Raw genomic sequence first — 20,689 nt, 5'->3', positions numbered from 1 at the left:
TAATAATTTAAAGACTAATAATTTACAAAGACAAAAAAAAAAAAAAAAAAAAAAAAACTAATAATTCACATGTGAGCCTTGATTGTGTGGCTGATAAGTTGTCAATCTTCGTTTGTCTTAATAAAGATGACAGGTTATTGATAAAATCTTTTAGGGAATCTTTTGTATGACCAAGCACTCACGCTTGCCAATGGACTGCGCTTCTCCAGTCTTATCACCTGGAACACAAGAACTATTCGCTCAGTTATCACATCCTCCAAATTTCTCTCAAGTTCTTTTATCCTCTCCCTCCCTTCCTTCAGTATTCACTCTTAAATGATTGAGTAACTCCTCTTCCCTTACAAATTGAATGTCATGTGTATGCCTACTATTTACATGAATATCCTAACTTAAATACATATAATTTTTACTAGAAAAATTAATTTCCCTAACTAAATTACATTAATAGAAAATTTACAAGGAATAATTTACCTAACAAGAGATAACAAATGAAATTAGAAAGAAAAGAATAGAATGTCAAAGAAACGGATGTATAAAACAACAAAAAAGCGCATAAAATCAAAATCCTAATTCGGGACTTTCGAAGCACGTGCTAATAAAATCGAGTAACTGTCACGACCCGATTTTCGAGGCTTCGAAAAATCGAATCGTGACTAAAAACAAGAAATCAAAAACAAACAAAAGGAAAATAAAAGAAAAGAGAACCAAAGTAAAAAGATAAAAATACTTTGAATTAAAACAAAAGAGAGAAATTTTGTTTGTTAATTATTACAAAAGAAATTGCAAATATAAAATGAAATACAAAAGACTCTAAAAGACCGAAAAGGGACTGACGCTCCGGAACGACCCCCTCTGTGACTGTACAGCTCTCAAACGCTCCTCCACCTCGACCAGCAGCCAGTGAACACCTGAGAAAAATAAAGGAGAACGAGATGAGTATAAAAATTATACTCAGTAAGCCACCTACTTGTAGGCTCTCTTCGCATCTTAATTTAACAGAACTCCCATGGTTTCCTAATTCGGTTCTAGGACATCGGGTTCTAACCTTAGTCTCTTGGGGCTTGCCCCTTGGGTTTCACCGGTTCATCGTCCTTTCATTAGTCACCTAGAGGTTCCTTATGCCAAGCTGATATTGTCGGTATCTCTCTATGAGGCGCTACCTCTACATGGCTATCTAGGACTACATGGTATCTAGCCTAGGGGTGTGCTGAATACCCCTACGCCCATATAGTCCTCCTATGGGGGGCGCGACCCAACCCGTTCCCATGCAGCTAATGGGCTGTACGACGTGGGGACACATTTCCCATGTGAAATGGCTAAGAGCAGTAAGGACTGATCAGGGACCCTTGGTCCTCAAACGAAGCTATAGATACCGTTCTCACGCTAGCAATCTATGAACCCTCCTAGGTACTTTCTTGCCGTGGTAAACCGGTAAGTTTCTAGGGGAAAATTAAGTCTATCTAGAGCGGCATATCGCTCCTAACAGAAATTCTCTAATCTTATCATAGAAATGGGCCCTAGCAATTAACAGAGGGTGCATGCAATCTTCTTCTAACATCATAGTATGCAATTCATGCAAACTAGGCATACCGGCTCAACGGGGCGATGACCTCCATCAAGCACCCAGAGCACGAAGTTCGCGCTCAATGGGGCGAATTCATCCATCAAGCACCCGAAACCCGACATACACAATTCTAACATAAATTAAACGCATGCATACTGTAAGGATTCGAATTTTTGTTTTATTTATTTTAGATTTTAAGCTAAGATTTTTATTTTTGCTGCCAAAACGAAAAGATATTAAGCTGCATTTATTGTCGCTGGAAAATGTATGATTTATAGCAAGGAAATTACTACCTTAATGGAAAAGTCATAGAGACCTTTTATATTCCCATATACAACTCTCCTCCTTCCTTGGAAACAACGTTTGCTCTCCAAACGTTTAGGGTTTTTGAGGGTGTGTGAGAGTATGGAAAAATCGAGAGGGTTAGCCAGGAAAAACGTGTGAGGTGGTTCGCTGGATTTTCTTCGGTGAGTGGCCGGAGGGAGAAGCGACCGAGGCTATCGGTGTTGAATATCGTTGCGCGTCGGTCGGAATAGGCGAGGGGTGTCGTCGCATCGTCAGAATCTGGGTTGTGACGTCGTCATTGGCGGCGCAGCAACGATTAGGTTTTTCGTGAGATTTCGGGTAAGGAAGACGAAGGAAAACGGGTCGGGTTCACGTTTGGCCTCTGGACCAGCCCACGGAACGAACGCAGGCCCTGTGCGTTTCGGCCCAACGCGGACGCGTGCTGCAGCCTTGGTCTCGGCTCCGCACGCGTGCTCTGGCTCGGCTTGACGTGTACGGCGGCTCGGCTCCGTCAAAACCCGCGGCTCGGCTCCGTCAAATCCCGCAGCTCAGCTTGGCGGCTTAATTGGTCGGCTCGGCAGCTCAGCTTGGTGAATCGGTATCACTATAATATATCGATTCCAAGGTTTTTGGCCCTTCCGAAGACGTTTCTGCCCTTAGTTTTACCATCCGAGGTCAGTATGGCTCCTAAACGTTGAAGACAGATTAGGTCGAGGGTTTATTTTGATAAATAGCATGAGGTTTAGCTAGGGTACCTTATGAAAGGTTCTAAATTTTTGTGTGGTTATCATAGGACATATTTAACCACTGGGATTAGCTCGTTGTGAGTGACTTCAACCAAGACCATCGAGGTAAGTGACCTTACTGTTGGAGTTAGCTATCTACGTGTAATATGATGGTGTGTGCCCTGTGGCCCCTGCATGCACCATATTTTATGTGATATTTTATGTGATGTATGAACTTGTGTTGACTGTTGACGGTTTATGTTATGTCATGAATGAGATGTTAGTATTATATGCCATGAATATGTTGATTGATGCCATAGATACACGTAGAATTATCGAGTCATGTCATGAGATGTTTATGTAACTGGAATGTTTATGTTATATGCCATGTAATGTAAGTCATGTGAGATGCCATGTGATGTAAGAAACGTAAATGCGATGTTAGCACTGCTTATGTAATGTCATGTTAGATACGTTAAGGGACCTCATGCATATATGTATGTCACGTGCATCGGGATTCTTCCCCTTTATGTTACAAAAGAATGAAATACGATATTTATGTTCGCCATGATATCATGCGGGCCCTTTTCTGTTCTGTGGTGTCCGGCTACGTGTAACACGTTGTGCCCGACCAAGTCAGGCCCAGGGGGTACATATAAGAGCCCGCTTGGTGGGTTCATGTACACGTACATGGGCCATGTGTGAAGGAGTACCACACATCCAACCCTACCCGGAATAGAAAAGCGCCAAAGGCTATGAAAAGTTTATGAAAAACTAGTTAGGTCCCGCTCATATGTTGCATGTGTTTGCATTCCTAACCCCAACAGTGGGGTGACTTACTAAGTATTTCATAAAATACTCAAGCCACGTGCTACCTACATTTTTCAGGTAAAGGCAAGGCGCCAATGTACGGTTGACGGCGGAGCTGAGGCCACCATGGAAGTTGGAGACGGGATATTTTTAGGAGTTTACTTTTATTAGACTGTTTTAAGTTATAGGATTGAGTATCGTTTTATTTGGATTTATTTTGAATTCAGTATTGAATGTTTATTTTCGGAGTTTAGGTTTTGTTTTGGATTCATGAATTTTTATGAAAGACTATTTCAAGGTTATTTATGATGAGCTTCCGCTTAATGAGATAAGTATGCATGGGTGACGTCACTAATTAGGTTAAAGAAAATTAGGAGTGTTACACATGCGTACAACGGAAGCTTAAGGCATACAAGCAACACTCAGATAATTCACCCAACACATCATAATAATCCATCTAATTAATCTCATTCATGGAGAGCTAATTTAAGGCAAAATTAGTAACATGCATACATGCAATCCAAGCGAACCCTACAAGTATTTCTTCCTAAATACCGGGTGGTGACTTACCTGGTTGACGCGTGCCCTTTCGCTAGCGTTTCTTTGCCCGTGAGGTGTCCAAAAATACTGATTTCTCTAAATTAAGTCCCTATTCACGTAAAAATAGTATTAGAACTGGAACCGGGACAAAAATCGGGAAAACAGAAAATAACCGGGCCAAATTGGCCGTTCCACGCGCGCTCACGCGCTAGCAGCACACTGGGAGTGCGTGGCCACGCACGTGGGAAGGCGCCAGTCGCAGGCTACACGCGCGCCCGCCTCCACGTAGTCGCGGGTCGGCCGGTCCGGTCAGCTCGACTCGCGTCACGGTTCGGCCCGGCTTGCGGGCGACACGTGTCAACGCCTTGCTGGAGCTGCGTTGCTCCAGCCGATGGTCGACGCGTGTCCGGCGCCTGTTGCCGCCGTCCGCCGCTCGCTGGCCGACTTTTTTTTTTTTTCATTTTCTTTCTCTCCGCCCTCCGAAAACCGAAACACAACCCTCTTTTCCGATTTTCATATCTTTTGATCTGTAGATCGGATCGACATGATTCCTTCGGCAAAGTTTTAGATCGTGTTACAGGCTACGTCCTCGTATTTTTTTCGTAATTTTCGCTTAAATACTGGACGAGTTAAGAAGGTCGGAATTTTGCTCACCGTTCTCGGACGACTCTCGGATCTCCGCCTTCGGGTTGAGGTCTCGGCCAAACTTCTTCACAGATCATGTGTAGAGTTGTTCCTAGATGAATATATCAAGATTTCAGATCTTGATTCACAAAGAAAAACCGTAGATCTGAGAAAACGTTCAAGATCCTTACCTTGCGGGTTTTCCGACTTCTTGATGAAAAATGGGACTCCGGCCACCCACATTCTCTTTTCCCTTCCAAGAAAGTCTCTCTGCATGATCTTCACCTCCTTGCATCATGATCTTCACCGTAATAGACTCCGACGGTAGTTTTCAGTGAGTCTTCCGGCGGTTCATCCTTTCTCCTCTCTCTAGGTTCTCTCTACCCCTTTCTCTCACTATCTCTCTTTTGCAGGACTATGGATGGGGTTTCGTTTGGACCCCTTAGGTCGTTGGAGGGGCAAATTTACCTATTTGCCCCTCTCAACTTTTCCTTTTTTTTTTCTTTTTCTATTTATATTTCTCTTTCTTCGGTTATTACAGTAACTATCCATCTTTTTTGAAACTTTTGTGCGGAATGATTAGGCATAATGATTTAGAATAGAATGTCGAAGAAATAGAGTATATAAGGTAGTAAAAAAGTGCTTAAAATTGAAACCCTAATTGGTTAACCTCGAAGTCGGAACGTTTGAAGAACGTCCTAATAAACCCGAGTAACTGGCCATCTTTTACGAAACTTTTGGAGTAATGAATTGGCATGAGGATTTAGAATAGAATGTCAAAGAAACGGAGTGTATAAAACAGTAAAAAACTGCTTAAAATCGAAACCCTAATTCGGAAACCCCGAATTCGGGACGTTTGAAGCACGTGCTAACAAAACCGAGTAACTTTCCATCTTTTGCGAAACTTTTGTGGGGAATGATTAGGCGGGATGATTTAGAATAGAATGTTGAAGAAACGGAGTTTTTAACACAGTAAACAAGTGCTTAAAATGGAAAACCCTAATTCGGAAACCCCGAATTCGGGACGTCTTAAGCACGTGCTAATAAAATCGAGTAATTGTCCATCTTTTTCGAAACTTTTGTGGGGAATGATTAGGCATGATGATCTAAAATAGAATGTCGAAGAAACAGAGTGTATAAAAAAGTATAAACGTGATTAAATCAAAACCCTAATTCGAAAAATTCGAATTTGGGACGTTTGAAGCACGTCCTAATACAACCGAGTAACTTTCCAACTTTTTCGAAACTATTGCATGGAATGACTAGGCATGATGATTTAGAATAGAATGTTGAAGAAACGGAGTGTATAAAACAGTAAAAAAGTGCTTAAATCGAAACCCTAATTCGAAAACTCCGAATTCGGCATGTTTGAAGCACGTGCTAATAAAATGTCGAAGAAACGGAGTTTTTAACACAAGAAAAAAGTGCTTAAAATTGAAATTCTCATTCAGAAACGCCGAATTTGAGACGTTTGAAGCACATGCTAATAAAACCGAGTAGCTGTCCATTGTTTTCGAAACTTTTGTGGGGAATGATTAGGCATGATGATTTAGAATAGAATGTCAAAGAAACGGAGTGTATAAAACAGTTAAAAAGTTCTTAAAATCGAATCCCTAATTCGGAAACCCCGAATTCGGGACGTTTGAAGCACGTGCTAATAAAACCGAGTAACTGTCCATCTTTTTCGAATCTTTTGTGGGGAATGATTAGGCATGACGATTTAGAATAGAATGTCAAAGAAACGAGTGTATAAAATAGTAAAAAAGTGATTAAATTGAAACCCTAATTCGTTAACCCCGAATTCGGGATGTTTGAAGCATGTGCTAATAAAACCGAGTAAATGTCAATCTTTTTCGAAACTTTTGTGGGGAATGATTAGACATGGTAATATAGTATAGAATGTTGAAGAAACAGATGTATAAAACAGTAAAAAAATGCCTAAAATAGAAACCCTAATTAAGAAACCCCGAATTTGGGACGTTTGAAACACGTGCAAATAAAACCGAGTAACTGTCCATCTTTTTCAAAACTTTTGTGGGGAATGCCTCGGCATGATAATTTAGAATAGAATTTCAAAGAAACGGATGTAGAAAATAGTAAAAAAGTGCTTAAAATCGAAACCCTAATTAGGGATGTTTGATGCACATGCTAATAAAATCGAGTAACTGTCCATCTTTTTTGAAACTTTTGTGGGAATGATTAAGCATGATGATTAAGAATAGAATGTCGAACAAACGGAAGTATAAAACAGTAAAAAATTGCTTAAAATCGAAACCCTAATTCTGAAACGCTGAATTCAAGACGTTTGAAACACGTCCTAACAAAACCGAGTAACTGTCCATCTTTTTCGAAGCTTTAGTGGGGAATGATTAGGCATTATGATTTAGAATAGAATGTGAAAGAAACGAAGTGTATAAAATAGTAAAAAATAGCCTAAAATAGAAACCCTAATTCAGAAACTCCGAATTCGGGACATTTGAAGCACGTGCTAATAAAACCGAGTAACTGCCCATCTTTTGCGAAACTTTTGTGGGGAATGATTAGGTAGGATTATTTAGAATAGAATGTCGAAGAAATGGAGTTTTTAACATAGTAAAAAAGTGAATAAAATCGAAACCCTAATTCGGAAACCCCGAATTCGGGATATTTGAAGCACGAGCTAATAAAATTGAGTAACTTTCCATCTTTTTCGAAACTTTTGTTGGGATTGATTAGGCATGATGATTTGGAATAGAATGTCGAAGAAACAGAGGGTATAAAATAGTAAAAAAAGTGATTAAATCAAAACCCTAATTCGGACACCCCAAATTGAGGACGTTTGAAGCACGTGCTAATAAAATCGAGTAACTGTCCATCTTTTTCGAAACTTTTGTGGGGAATGATTAGGCAAGATCATTTAGATTAGAATGTCGAAGAAACGGAGTGTATCAAATAGTAAAAAACTGCTTAAAATCGAAACCCTAATTCGAAAACCCCGAATTCGAGACGTTTGAAGCACGTATTTATAAAACTGAGTAACTGTCCATCTTTTTTGAACCTTTTGTGGGGATTGATTAGGAATGATGATTTAGAATAGAATTTCGAAGAAACGTATGTATGAATCAGTAAAAAAGTGCTTGAAATCGAAACCCTAATTCGAAAACCTCGAATTCGGGACGTTTGAAGCACGTGCTAATAAAATTGAGTAACTTTCCATATTTTTCGAAACTTTTGTGTGGAATGATTAGGCATGATCATTTAGAATAGAATGCCGAACAAACGAAGGGTATAAAACAATAAAAAAAAGTGCCTACCCTAATTCGGAAACCCCAAATTCGGGACGTTTGAAACATGATCTAATAAAACTGAGTAATTGTCCATCTTTTACGAAACTTTTGTGGAGAATGATGAGGCATGATGATATTGAATAGAATATCGAAGAAACATAGTGTATAAAATAGTAAAAAAGTGCTTAAAATCGAAACCCTAATTTGAAAACCACGAATTCGGGACGTTTGAAGCACGTGCTAATAAAATTTTGTAACTGTACATCTTTTTCGAAACTTTTGAGCAGAATGATTAGGCATGATGATTTAGAATAGAGTGTCGAGGAAATAGAGTGTCGAGGAAATAGAGTGTATAAAGCAGTAAAAAAGTGCTTAAAATCCAACCCTAATTTTGAAACCCCGAATTCAGGACGTTTGAAGCACGTCCTAATAAAACCAAGTAACTGTCCATCTTTTACGAAAATTTTGTGGGGAATGATGAGGCATGATGATATTGAATAGAATATTAAAGAAACGGAGTGTATAAAATAGTAAAAAACTGCTTAAAATCGAAACCCTAATTCGAAAACCTCGAATTCGGGACGTTTGAAGCACGTGCTAATAAAATTGAGTAACTGTCCATCTTTTTCGAAACTTTTGTGTGGAATGATTAGGCACGATCATTTAAAATAGAATGTCGAACAAACAAAGGGTATAAAAGAATAAAAACGTGCTTAAAATCGAACCGTAATTCGGAAACCCCGAATTCGGGACGTTTGAAGCATGTCCTAATAAAACCGAGTAACTGTCCATCTTTTACGAAACTTTTTTGGGGAATGATGAGGCATGATGATATTGAATAGAATATCGAAGACACGAAGTGTATAAAATAGTAAAAAAGTGCTTAAAATTGAAACCCTAATTCAAAAACAACGAATTCGGGACGTTTGAAGCACGTGCTAATAAAATTGAGTAACTGTCCATCTTTTTCGAAACTTTTGTGCGGAATGATTAGGCATGATGATTTAGAATAGAGTGTCGAGGAAATGGAGTGTATAAACATTAAAAAATGTGCTTAAAATCGAACCCTAATTCGAAAACCTCGAATTCGGGACGTTTAAAGCACGTCCTAATAAAACCAAGTAACTGTCCATCTTTTACGAAACTTTTGTGCGGAATGGTGAGGCATGATGATATTGAATAGAATATCGTAGAAACGGATTTTATAAAATAGTAAAAAAGTGCTTAAAATCGAAACCCTAATTCGAAAACCTCGAATTCAGGACGTTTGAAGCACGTTCTAATAAAACCGAGTAACTATCAATCTTTTACGAAACTTTTGTGGGGAATGATGTGGCATGATGATATTGAATAGAATATCGAAGAAACAGAGTGTATAAAATAGTAAAAAAGTGCTTAAAATCGAAACGCTAATTCAAAAATCTCAAATTCGAAACGTTTGAAGCCCGTGCTAATAAAATTGAGTAACTGTTCATCTTTTTTGAAATTTTTGTGGTGAATGATTAGGCATGATCATTTAGAATAGAATGTCGAAGAAACGGAGTGTATAAAACAATAAAAAAGTGCTTAAAATCGAAACCCTAATTCGAAAACCCCGAATTCGGGACGTTTGAAGCATGTGTTTATAAAACCGAGAGACTGTCCATCTTTTTCGAAACTTTTGTGGGGATTGATTAGGAATGATGATTTAGAATAGAATGTCGAAGAAACGTATGTATGAAACAGTAAAAAAGTGCTTAAAATCGAACCTTAATTCGGAAATCCCGAATTCGGGACGTTTGAATCACGTGTTAATAAAATTGAGTAACTGTCCATCTTTTTCGAAACTTTTGTGTGGAATGATTAGGCATGATCATTTAGAATAGAATGTCGAACAAACGAAGGGTATAAAAGAATAAAAAAGTGCTTAAAATCGAACCCTAATTCGGAAACCCCAAATTCGGGACGTTTGAAGCATGAACTAATAAAACCGAGTAAGTGTCTATCTTTTATGAAACTTTTGTTGGGAATGATGAGGCATGATGATATTGAATAGAATATCGAAGAAACAGAGTGTATAAAATAGTAAAAATTGGCTTAAAATCGAAACCCTAATTCAAAAACCTCGAATTCGGGACGTTTGAAGCACGTGCTAATAATACCGAGTAACTATCCATCTTTGTTGATATTTTTGTGGGGAATGATTTGACATGATGATTTAGAATAAAATGTCGAAGAAACAGAGTGTATAAAACAGTTAAAAAGTTCTTAAAATCGAATCCCTAATTTGGAAACCCCGAATTCGGGACGTTTGAAGCACGTGCTAATAAAACCGAGTAACTGTCCATCTTTTTCAAATCTTTTGTGGGGAATGATTAGGCATGACGATTTAGAATAGAATGTCAAAGAAACGAGTGTATAAAATAGTAAAAAAGTGATTAAATCGAAACCCTAATTCGTTAACCCCGAATTCGGGATGTTTGAAGCACGTGCTAATAAAAACGAATAACTGTCAATCTTTTTCGAAACTTTTGTGGGGAATGATTAGACATGGTAATATAGTATAGAATGTTGAAGAAACAGATGTATAAAACAGTAAAAAAGTGCCTAAAATAGAAACCCTAATTCAGAAACCCCGAAATCGGGACGTTTGAAACACGTGCAAATAAAACCGAGTAACTGTCCATCTTTTTCAAAACTTTTGTGGGGAATGACTAGGCATGATAATTTAGAATAGAATTTCAAAGAAACGGATGTAGAAAATAGTAAAAAAGTGCTTAAAATCGAAACCCTAATTAGGGACGTTTGATGCACATGCTAATAAAATCGAGTAACTGTCCATCTTTTTTGAAACTTTTGTGGGAATGATTAAGCATGATGATTAAGAATAGAATGTCGAACAAACGAAAGTATAAAACAGTAAAAAAATTGCTTAAAATCGAAACCCTAATTCTGAAACGCTGAATTCAAGACGTTTGAAACACGTCTTAACAAAACCGAGTAACTGTCCATCTTTATCGAAGCTTTAGTGGGGAATGATTAGGCATGATGATTTAGAATAGAATGTGAAAGAAACAGAGTGTATAAAATAGTAAAAAATAGCCTAAAATAGAAACCCCAATTCAGAAACTCCGAATTCGGGACATTTGAAGCACGTGCTAATAAAACCGAGTAACTGCCCATCTTTTGCGAAACTTTTGTGGGGAATGATTAGGTAGGATTATTTAGAATAGAATGTCGAAGAAATGGAGTTTTTAACATAGTAAAAAAGTGAATAAAATCGAAACCCTAATTCGAAAACCCCGAATTCGGGATATTTGAAGCACGTGCTAATAAAATTGAGTAACTGTCCATCTTTTGCGAAATTTTTTTTGGGAATGATTAGGCAGGATGCTTTAGAATAGAATGTCAAAGAAACGGAGTTTTTAACACGGTAAAAAAGTGAATAAAATCGAAACCCTAATTCGGAAAGCCCGAATTCAGAATGTTCGAAGCACGTGCAAATAGAACCGAGTAACTGTCCATCTTTTTCGAAACTTTTGTGGGGAATGATTAGGCATGATGATTTAGAATAGAATATCGAAGAAACGGAGTGTATAAAAAAGTAAAAAAGTGATTAAATCGAAACATAATTCAAAAAACTTGAATTTTGGACGTTTGAAGCACGTGCTAATAAAATCGAGTTACTGTCCATCTTTTTCAAAACATTCGTGGGGAATGACTAGGTGTGATGATTTAGAATAGAATGTTGAAGAAACGGATATATAAAAAAGTAAAAAAGTGCTTAAAATCGAAACCCTAATTTGGAAACCCCGAATTCAGGACGTTTGAAGCATGTGCTAATAAAACCGAGTAACTGTCCATCTTTTGCGAAAATTTTGAGGGGAATGATTAGGTAGAATGATTTAGAATAGCATGTCGAAGAAACGAAGTGTATAAATCAGTAAAAAAAAAGTGCTTAAAATTGAAACCTTAATTCGGAAACCCGAATTCGTGACGATTGAAGCACGTGCTAATAAAACCGAGTAACTGTACATCTTTTTCAACAATTGCGTGGGGAATGATTAGGCATGATGATTTAGAATAGAATGTCGAAGAAACGGAGTGTATAAAATAGTAAAAAAGTGCTTAAAATCGAAACCCTAATTTGAAAACCACGAATTCGGGACGTTTGAAGCACGTGCTAATAAAATTTTGTAACTGTCCATCTTTTTCGAAACTTTTGAGCAGAATGATTAGGCATGATGATTTATAATAGAGTGTCGAGGAAATAGAGTGTATAAAACAGTAAAAAAGTGCTTAAAATCGAAACCCTGATTCGAAAACCCCGAATTTGGGACGTTTGAAGTACGTGTTTATAAAACCGAGAGACTATCCATCTTTTTCGAAACTTTTGTGGGGATTGATTAGGAATGATGATTTAGAATAGAATGTCGAAGAAACGTATGTATGAAACAGTAAAAAAGTGCTTAAAATCGAACCTTAATTCGGAAATCCCGAATTCGGGACGTTTGAAGCACGTGCTAATAAAATTGAGTAACTGTCCATCTTTTTCGAAACTTTTGTGTGGAATGATTAGGCATGATCATTTAGAATAGAATGTCGAACAAACGAAGGGTATAAAAGAATAAAAAAGTGCTTAAAATCGAACCCTAATTCGGAAACCCCAAATTGGGGACGTTTGAAGCATGTCCTATTAAAACCGAGTAACTGTCTATCTTTTACGAAACTTTTGTTGGGAATGATGAGGCATGATGATATTGAACAGAATATCGAAGAAACTGAGTGTATAAAATAGTAAAAATTGGCTTAAAATCGAAACTCTAATTCAAAAACCTCGAATTCGGGACGTTTGAAGCACGTGCTAATAATACCGAGTAACTATCCATCTTTTTTGATATTTGTGGGGAATGATTTGACATGATGATTCAGAATAGAATGTCGAAGAAACAGAGTGTATAAAACAGTTAAAAAGTTCTTAAAATCGAATCCCTAATTCGGAAACCCCGAATTCGGGACGTTTGAAGCACGTGCTAATAAAATTGAGTAACTGTCCATCTTTTTCGAAACTTTTGTGGGGAATGATTAGGCATGATAATATAGTATAGAATGTTGAAGAAACAGATGTATAAAACAGTAAAAAAGTGCCTAAAATCGAATCGAAACCCTAATTCAGAAACCCCGAATTCGGGACGTTTGAAACACGTGCAAATAAAACCGAGTAAATGTCCATCTTTTTCAAAACTTTTGTGGGGAATGATTCGGCATGATAATTGAGAATAGAATTTCAAAGAAACGGATGTTGAAAATAGTAAAAAAGTGCTTAAAATCGAAACCCTAATTAGGGACGTTCGAAACACATGCTAATAAAATCGAGTAACTGACCATCTTTTTTGAAACTTTTGTGGGAATGATTAAGCATGATGATTAAGAATAGAATGTCAAACAAACGAAAGTATAAAACAGTAAAAAATTGCTTAAAATCGAAACCCTAATTCTGAAACGCTGAATTCAAGACGTTTGAAACACGTCCTAACAAAACCGAGTAACTGTCCATCTTTTTCGAAGCTTTAGTGGGGAATGATTAGGCATGATGATTTAGAATAGAATGTGAAAGAAACGGAGTGTATAAAATAGTAAAAAATAGCCTAAAATAGAAACCCTAATTCAGAAACTCTGAATTCGGGACATTTGAAGCACGTGCTAATAAAACCGAGTAACTGCCGATCTTTTGCGAAACTTTTGTGGGGAATGATTAGGTAGGATGATTTAGAATAGAATGTCGAAGAAATGGAGTTTTTTACATAGTAAAAATGTGAATAAAATCGAAACCCTAATTCTGAAACCCCGAATTTGGGATATTTGAAGCACGTGCTAATAAAATTGAGTATCTGTCCATCTTTTGCGGATGCTTTAGAATAGAATGTCAAAGAAACGGAGTTTTTAACACGGTAAAAAAGTGAATAAAATCGAAACCCTAATTCGGAAAGCCCGAATTCAGAATGTTCGAAGCACGTGCTAATAGAACCGAGTAACTGTCCATCTTTTTCAAAACATTTGTGGGGAATGACTAGGTGTGATGATTTAGAATAGAATGTTGAAGAAACGGATGTATAAAAAAGTAAAAAAGTGCTTAAAATCGAAACCCTAATATGGAAACCCCGAATTCAGGACGTTTGAAGTATGTGCTAATAAAACCGAGTAACTGTCCATCTTTTGCGAAACTTTTGAGGCGAATGATTAGGTAGGATGATTTAGAATAGCATGTCGAAGAAACGAAGTGTATAAATCAGTAAAAAAAAGTGCTTAAAATTGAAACCTTAATTCGGAAACCCGAATTCGGGACGATTGAAGCACGTGCTAATAAAACCAAGTAACTGTACATCTTTTTCGACAATTGCATGGGGAATGATTAGGCATGATGATTTAGAATAGAATGTCAAAGAAACGGAGTGTATAAAACAGTAACAAAGTGCTTAAAATTGAAACCGTAATTCGAAAACCCCGAATTCGGGACGTTTGAAGCACGTGTTTATGAAATCGAGTAACTGTCCATCTTTTTCGAAACTTTTGTTGGGATTGATTAGGCATGATGATTTGGAATAGAATGTCGAAGAAACAGAGGGTATAAAATAGTAAAAAAAGTGATTAAATCAAAACCCTAATTCGGACACCCCGAATTGAGGACGTTTGAAGCATGTGCTAATAAAATCGAGTAACTGTCCATCTTTTTTGAAACTTTTGTGGGGAATGATTAGGCAAGATCATTTAGAATAGAATGTCGAAGAAACGGAGTGTATCAAACAGTAAAAAAGTGCTTAAAATCGAAACCCTAATTCGAAAACCCCGATTTCGAGATGTTTGAAGCACATCCTAATAAAACCGAGTAACTGTCCATCTTTTTCGAAACTTTTGTGGGGAATGATTTGGCATGATTATAGTGAATAGAATGTCAAAGAAACAGAGTATATAATACAGTAAAAAAGTGCTGAAAATCGAAACCCTATTTCGAAAAACTCGAATTTGGGACATTTAAAGCACGCTTAATAAAACAGAGTAACTCTCCATCTTTTACGAAACTTTTGTGGCGAATGATTAGTTATGATGATTTAGACTTGATGTCGAAGAAATAGAGTGTATAAAACGAAACCCGAATTCAGGACGTTTGAAGCACGTGCTAATAAAATTGAGTAACTGTCCATCTTTTTCGAATCTTTTGTGGGGAATGATTAGTTATGATTAGTTATGATTATTTAGAATAGAATGTCGAAGAAACGGAGTGTACAAAAAAGTAGAATAGTGCTTAAAATTGAAACCCTAATTGGTTAACCCTGAACTCAGAAGGTTTGAAGAACGTCCTAATAAACCCCAGCAACTGGCCATCTTTTACGAAACTTTTGGAGTAATGAATTGGCATGAGGATTTAGAATAGAATATCGAAGAAACAAAGTGTATAAAATAGTAAAAAAGTTCTTAAAATCGACTCCCTAATTCGAAAACAACAAATTCGGGACGTTTGAAGCACGTGCTAATAAAATTGAGTAACTGTCCATCTTTTTCGAAACTTTTGTGGGGAATGATTAGGCATGATGATTTAGAATAGAGTGTCGAGGAAATGGAGTGTATAAAAAAGTAAAAAAGTGCTTAAAATCGAAACCCTAATTTGGAAACCCCGAATTCAGGACGTTCGAAGCATGTGCTAATAAAACCGAGTAACTGTCCATCTTTTGCGAAACTTTTGAGGCGAATGATTAGGTAGGATGATTTAGAATAGCATGTCGAAGAAACGAAGTGTATAAAAGAATAAAAAAGTGCTTAAAATTGAACCTTAATTCGTAAACCCCAAATTCGGGACGTTTGAAGCACGTCCTAATAAAACCGAGTAACTGTTCATCTTTTACGAAACTTTTGTGGGGAATGATGAGACATGATGATATTGAATAGAATATCGAAGAAACGGAGCGTATAAAATAGTAAAAAAGTGCTTAATATCTAAACCCTAATTCGAAAACCTCGAATTTGGGACGTTTGAAGCATGTGCTAATAAAATTGAGTAACTGTCCATATTTTTCGAAACTTTTGTGTGGAATGATTAGGCATGATCATTTATAATAGAATGTCGAACAAACGGAGGGTATAAAACAATAAAAAAGTGCTTAAAATCGAACCCTAATTCGGAAACCCCAAATTCGGAACATTTGAAGCACGTCCTAATAAAACCGAGTAACTGTCCATCTTTTACGAAACTTCTGTAGGGAATGATTAGGCATGATGATTTGAAATAAAATATCGAAGAAACGAAGTGTATAAAACAGTAAAAAAGTGCTTAAAATCGAAACCCTAATTCGAAAATCTCAAATTTGGGACGTTTGAAGTACGTCCAAACAAAACCGAGTAATTGTCTATCTTCTTCGAAATTTTTGTTGGGAATGATTGGGGATGATGATTTAGAATAGAATGTTGAAGAAACGGAGGGTATAAAACAGTAAAAAAGTGCTTAAAATCCAAACCCTAATTCAAAAACTCCGAATTCGGGACGTTTGAAGCACGTGTTTATAAAACCGAGTAACTGTCCTGATGGTGTAAATATAACACATGCGGAAGCAATTTGGATCTTAGGCACTTTTAGAACATCAATTATAGTAAATAATTAGCATGTTCATAAGTATTAAAACTTAATAAATTTGAATACTGACCTTTTGTAGTTCAAACTTCTTTTTCCTCACGAACCAGTTTTGAACCACCACTAGTGTCTCCTCCACTATCCTCCGGCCTTAGAACGGGATTGTGGAATCCGGTGAGTGACTAAACTTGGGAGGGATTTTGTATATATGAAGAGAGTGTTTGTGAGAGGTTTTTCTCAAGGTTTTTCACCAAGAAGAAGAAGACCTTCGATGTACCATGATCACTCTATTTAAAGAGTCATGTTTGCATGTTCATGCAAATTTGAGATCACCAAATTTTGACACTTAAAATTCCATTCAAATGTTTGGGATTATGTGGCAAGCATGCATGTTTGAGTTAACCAAATTTTGACACTCAAAATTCCACTCAAACTTGTGGGGGTTTATTTGGCAAAGATGCAAGTTTGGTTAAACCAAATTTTGACACTTCAAAATTCCACTAACATGAATTTTTCCATTATATGAAGTCAACATTTTAACTTTCTTCATTTTAATTCAACAATTAATTTGAATAATGAATTTCAAATTAAAGTAACATTAAATGATTAATTAAACTATTTAATTAATATTTAATATTAATTCAAATGCCAATCCCAATCAATTCCGACATATAATTGATTAAGATATTTAAATCTTATTTAAATATCTCAGATAATCTCCTATTGTTTAATTCGTAAATAAAACAAAAATGCGGTTAAATATATCGTATATATGTAGCGCATATTCCCTAATTTGAATTCGAATACTTCGAACTCACTCGTCACACTGTTCTATGGTTTAGTCCGATATGAGCTAGCAGAGGGACCTAATGGACCTATAGATCATGGGCTCCAACGATCCAAGATTAACCGGTTAAACTCATTAACCTTGTTAAACAACATTCGTTAACTACTAGGACACTCCACTATAACCTAGTAGTTGCACTCCCCTCACTATAGATACATTTCTGTCCATTTGATATAACCATGATTAGTAAGTCGATCCTTCACAGGTTGTTCGTAACTAGAGCTGGGTCAATTTACCGTTTGCTTCTCATTGAGAAGAGCAGTCAAATTATATTCTATTTTGTTCATTACCACATTTGTACGGAACTGGAAGAAGCTCTTCGAAAGAGACATCATGATAAAACTGATTTGACTCTTCTCATCAATGACAGCTTCATTTTCTTCTGCCACATTGAAATGGACCATCATGCCCAGGACATGTTCTCTAACTGAGGTCCCTTCTTTCATACGACAGTTGTAAATGTATTTTATAGCTTCATGTCTAAGGGAGAAGGACGGTTGTCCAAACATCCCTTTTAGAGATTCCATAATCTCTTTAGCAGTACCCATAACATCGTGTTTCTTAGCCAAAACATCAGATATGCTGGCTAGAATGTACACTCGGGCTTTGTCATTTGCCTTTATCCATCAGTCATACGCATCCCGAACTGTTCGGTTTGCATTTGAGCTGGGATTTGGAGGACATTCCTCAATTAAAACAAACCTTAAATCATCAATTACCAGTATTGTGTTTAGGTTTGATTTTCAAGTTGCGTAATTGTCGCCGTTTAATTTCTCAGAAGCGAGTAATTGTACTATTGAGTTTGTCATGCTATGATATAAAGAAAATTCTATTAGTGTTTTGACTTAATCCTGTTTAATCTAATCCGTTTTAGCAAATGTAAAAATGTACCAAAAAATTATTAATTTGCAACGATACTTTAGTGAGTTAGAGCAACTGCTACCGAGGGGCAATCAATCACTCATTCACTATACCAAGACATTCTTGACTTTAAACACTAATCCCAGAATAACTCTTGTTCCTATAGTGTTTTTAGTTATCGCTACTTTGGTCAAGAATATACTAACTCTTAGTAATTCTTCGTAAGTGTGACCCACCATTTTCAGACCTCAGAGATCGGTCCCAACAATGCTATCGAATGAAAAAGCCAAAGTTGGGAACGAACCTAAGAAATCCTATCCATTTCTAGAGTTCGCGTTGTTTCGACTCCCATGTTACGACCCTCCGAATGGGTAGTTGCTCTAGGGCCTTAGAACGGCCTTAGAACGGGATTGTGGAATCCGGTGAGTGACTAAACTTGGGAGGGATTTTGTATATGTGAAGAGAGTGTTTGTGAGGTTTTTCTCAACGTTTTTCACCAAGAAGCCCTTCCATGTACCATGATCACTCTATTTATAGAGTTATGTTTGCATGTTCATGCAAATTTGAGATCACCAAATTTTGACACTTAAAATTCCACTCAAATGTTTGGGACTATGTGGCAAGCATGCAAGTTTGAGTTCACCAAATTTTGACACTCAAAATTCCACTCAAATTTGTGGGGTTTATTTGGCAAGCATGCAAGTTTGGTTAAACCAAATTTTTGACAACTCAAAATTCCACTAACATGGATTTTTCCATTAAATGAAGTCAACATTTTGACTTTCTTTATTTTAATTCAACAATTAATTTGAATAACTAATTTCAAGTAATATTCAATGATTAATTAAACTATTTAATTAATATTTAATATTAATTTAAATGCCAATCCCAATCAATTCCGACACATATTTGATTAAGATATTTAAATCTTATTTAAATATCTTAGATTCTCTCTTTTTGTTTAATTCGTAAATAAAACAAAAATGCAGTTAAATATATCGTATATATGTAGCGTATATATCCTAATTTGAATTTGAACACTTTGAACTCACTCGTCACACTGTTCTATGGTTTAGTCTGATATGAGCTAGCAGAGGGACCTAATGGACCTATAGATCATGGGCTCCAATGATCCAAGATCAACCGGTTAAACTCATTAACCTTGTTAACCAACATTCGTTAACTACGAGAACACTCCACTATAGCCTAATAGTTGCACTCCCCTCACTATAGATACATTTCTATCCATTTGATATAACCATGATTAGTAAGTCGATCCTTCACAGGTTGTTCGTAACTAGAGCTGGGTCAATTTACCGTTTTACCCCTGAAGTTACTTCTTGTTCCTTATGTCCCACTGATCCTCTTATGAACAATTGGTTTGTGGTCCAACCAGTAAACAGAATCCCTCTCAAGCCAATGAGAGGGTGGGGCCCCTTGTTCAAGACCAAGGGAACTACCTCTCTTCTATCCCTAAAAGTAGGTAGGAGCGAATTCCATCTTACACTCCACGTCCCCAGCTATTCATCCAGTCTTACCCCTGAAATGGGAGGTCTATTGAGTCGGCAAACTCGAGCCACTCTCACCCATGCAAATCTAAGGATAATTCCGAATAAACAGGAGTTCACGGTTAGCTCAAGATTAAGATCGAGTTACCTAGGTCTTCGAATGAAAAGAAAATCAGTCTCAACAGTAAACGACATTATAAAGTGAGAGTTGTTTTCTTCATGGTCCGATCTTATGCAATACTCATTGCATAGGATGCCCCCACTCACATGTCTTCACATGTACAATTTAGTGATCACATTGTTTATATCATATACAAAAGTGGGCCGCATCCATAGTGTCCCCAGAATAAGGTACTCAGCCTTATCCTTATACTATAGATCATTTTGACTATATACTTGAACTTGATCCACTCTTATGTCTCTACATATAGTTCAAGTAATCATACTATAGCCAGAGTGTTCTTAGTTTATTGGATTTAGATTAATGGTCGTAAAGTTCACTTTATTCAATAACAATCTTTACTGAATAAAAAACGATAATCACTTCATTGAAAATAGAATATGTTTTTGTTTACAAACTATGAGTTTTAGGACATAAAACCCAACAGTTTTCCGGCGAACTTCATATAAACATTTCATGAAGAAATTTAGTCCATTAGAGGTTTATATAGAGTGGTACAAAGGAAAACCCATTGTGGTATGATAAGAAAAATCGTGATTTTTCTAGTAACCATATGTTGACCTTTCTACACTTTTTGATCAATTTGAACCCCTTTCAGACCAGTTTTATGAATTTCTTTATGGTTCCTAAAACTAGACTCAAAGATTAATATATTAAAGATAATTTTGAATAATTTGGATATTAGAAGCTCAAGAATGGAAGTCCCGAACATCGACAATGAGGTAAGTAGCCACCTTGGACTTTTCTTAAGAAATACTTGTTGTTATCGCTTGAATTTTAACATGAATCCTAAACCAAGTATGAATTCAGTATATATTAAAAAAAACTCAAAGAACCATAAGTTAAAGTCCTGAACAGACCAAATTGCTTGGGATT

The 20,689-nt window shown here is 36.6% G+C and overlaps 1 long non-coding RNA gene across 2 annotated transcripts; it reads right to left on the bottom strand.

Annotated features, from left to right (window-relative positions):
- Positions 1-707: 707 nt before the first annotated feature.
- On the bottom strand, positions 708-4,989 carry LOC147786083 (uncharacterized). 2 transcript variants are annotated; one of them, XR_015414874.1, is made up of 4 exons: positions 4,740-4,989; positions 4,579-4,660; positions 3,955-4,033; positions 708-908 (listed from the first exon to the last, which is right to left on the bottom strand). It is a non-coding gene; the product is annotated as an uncharacterized LOC147786083 (long non-coding RNA). The 2 variants fall into 2 exon arrangements; XR_015414873.1 differs by having other exon boundaries at positions 4,579-4,633; positions 4,740-4,987.
- Positions 4,990-20,689: the final 15,700 nt, after the last annotated feature.

Source organism: Cucurbita pepo, unplaced genomic scaffold (genome assembly GCF_057944985.1).
Source record: "Cucurbita pepo subsp. pepo isolate OVF unplaced genomic scaffold, ASM5794498v1 scafford_6, whole genome shotgun sequence".
NCBI classification, from domain to species: Eukaryota; Viridiplantae; Streptophyta; class Magnoliopsida; order Cucurbitales; family Cucurbitaceae; genus Cucurbita; species Cucurbita pepo.
Note: the sequence above shows the minus strand (reverse complement) of the source record. Positions and strands in the feature narration are given on the sequence as shown.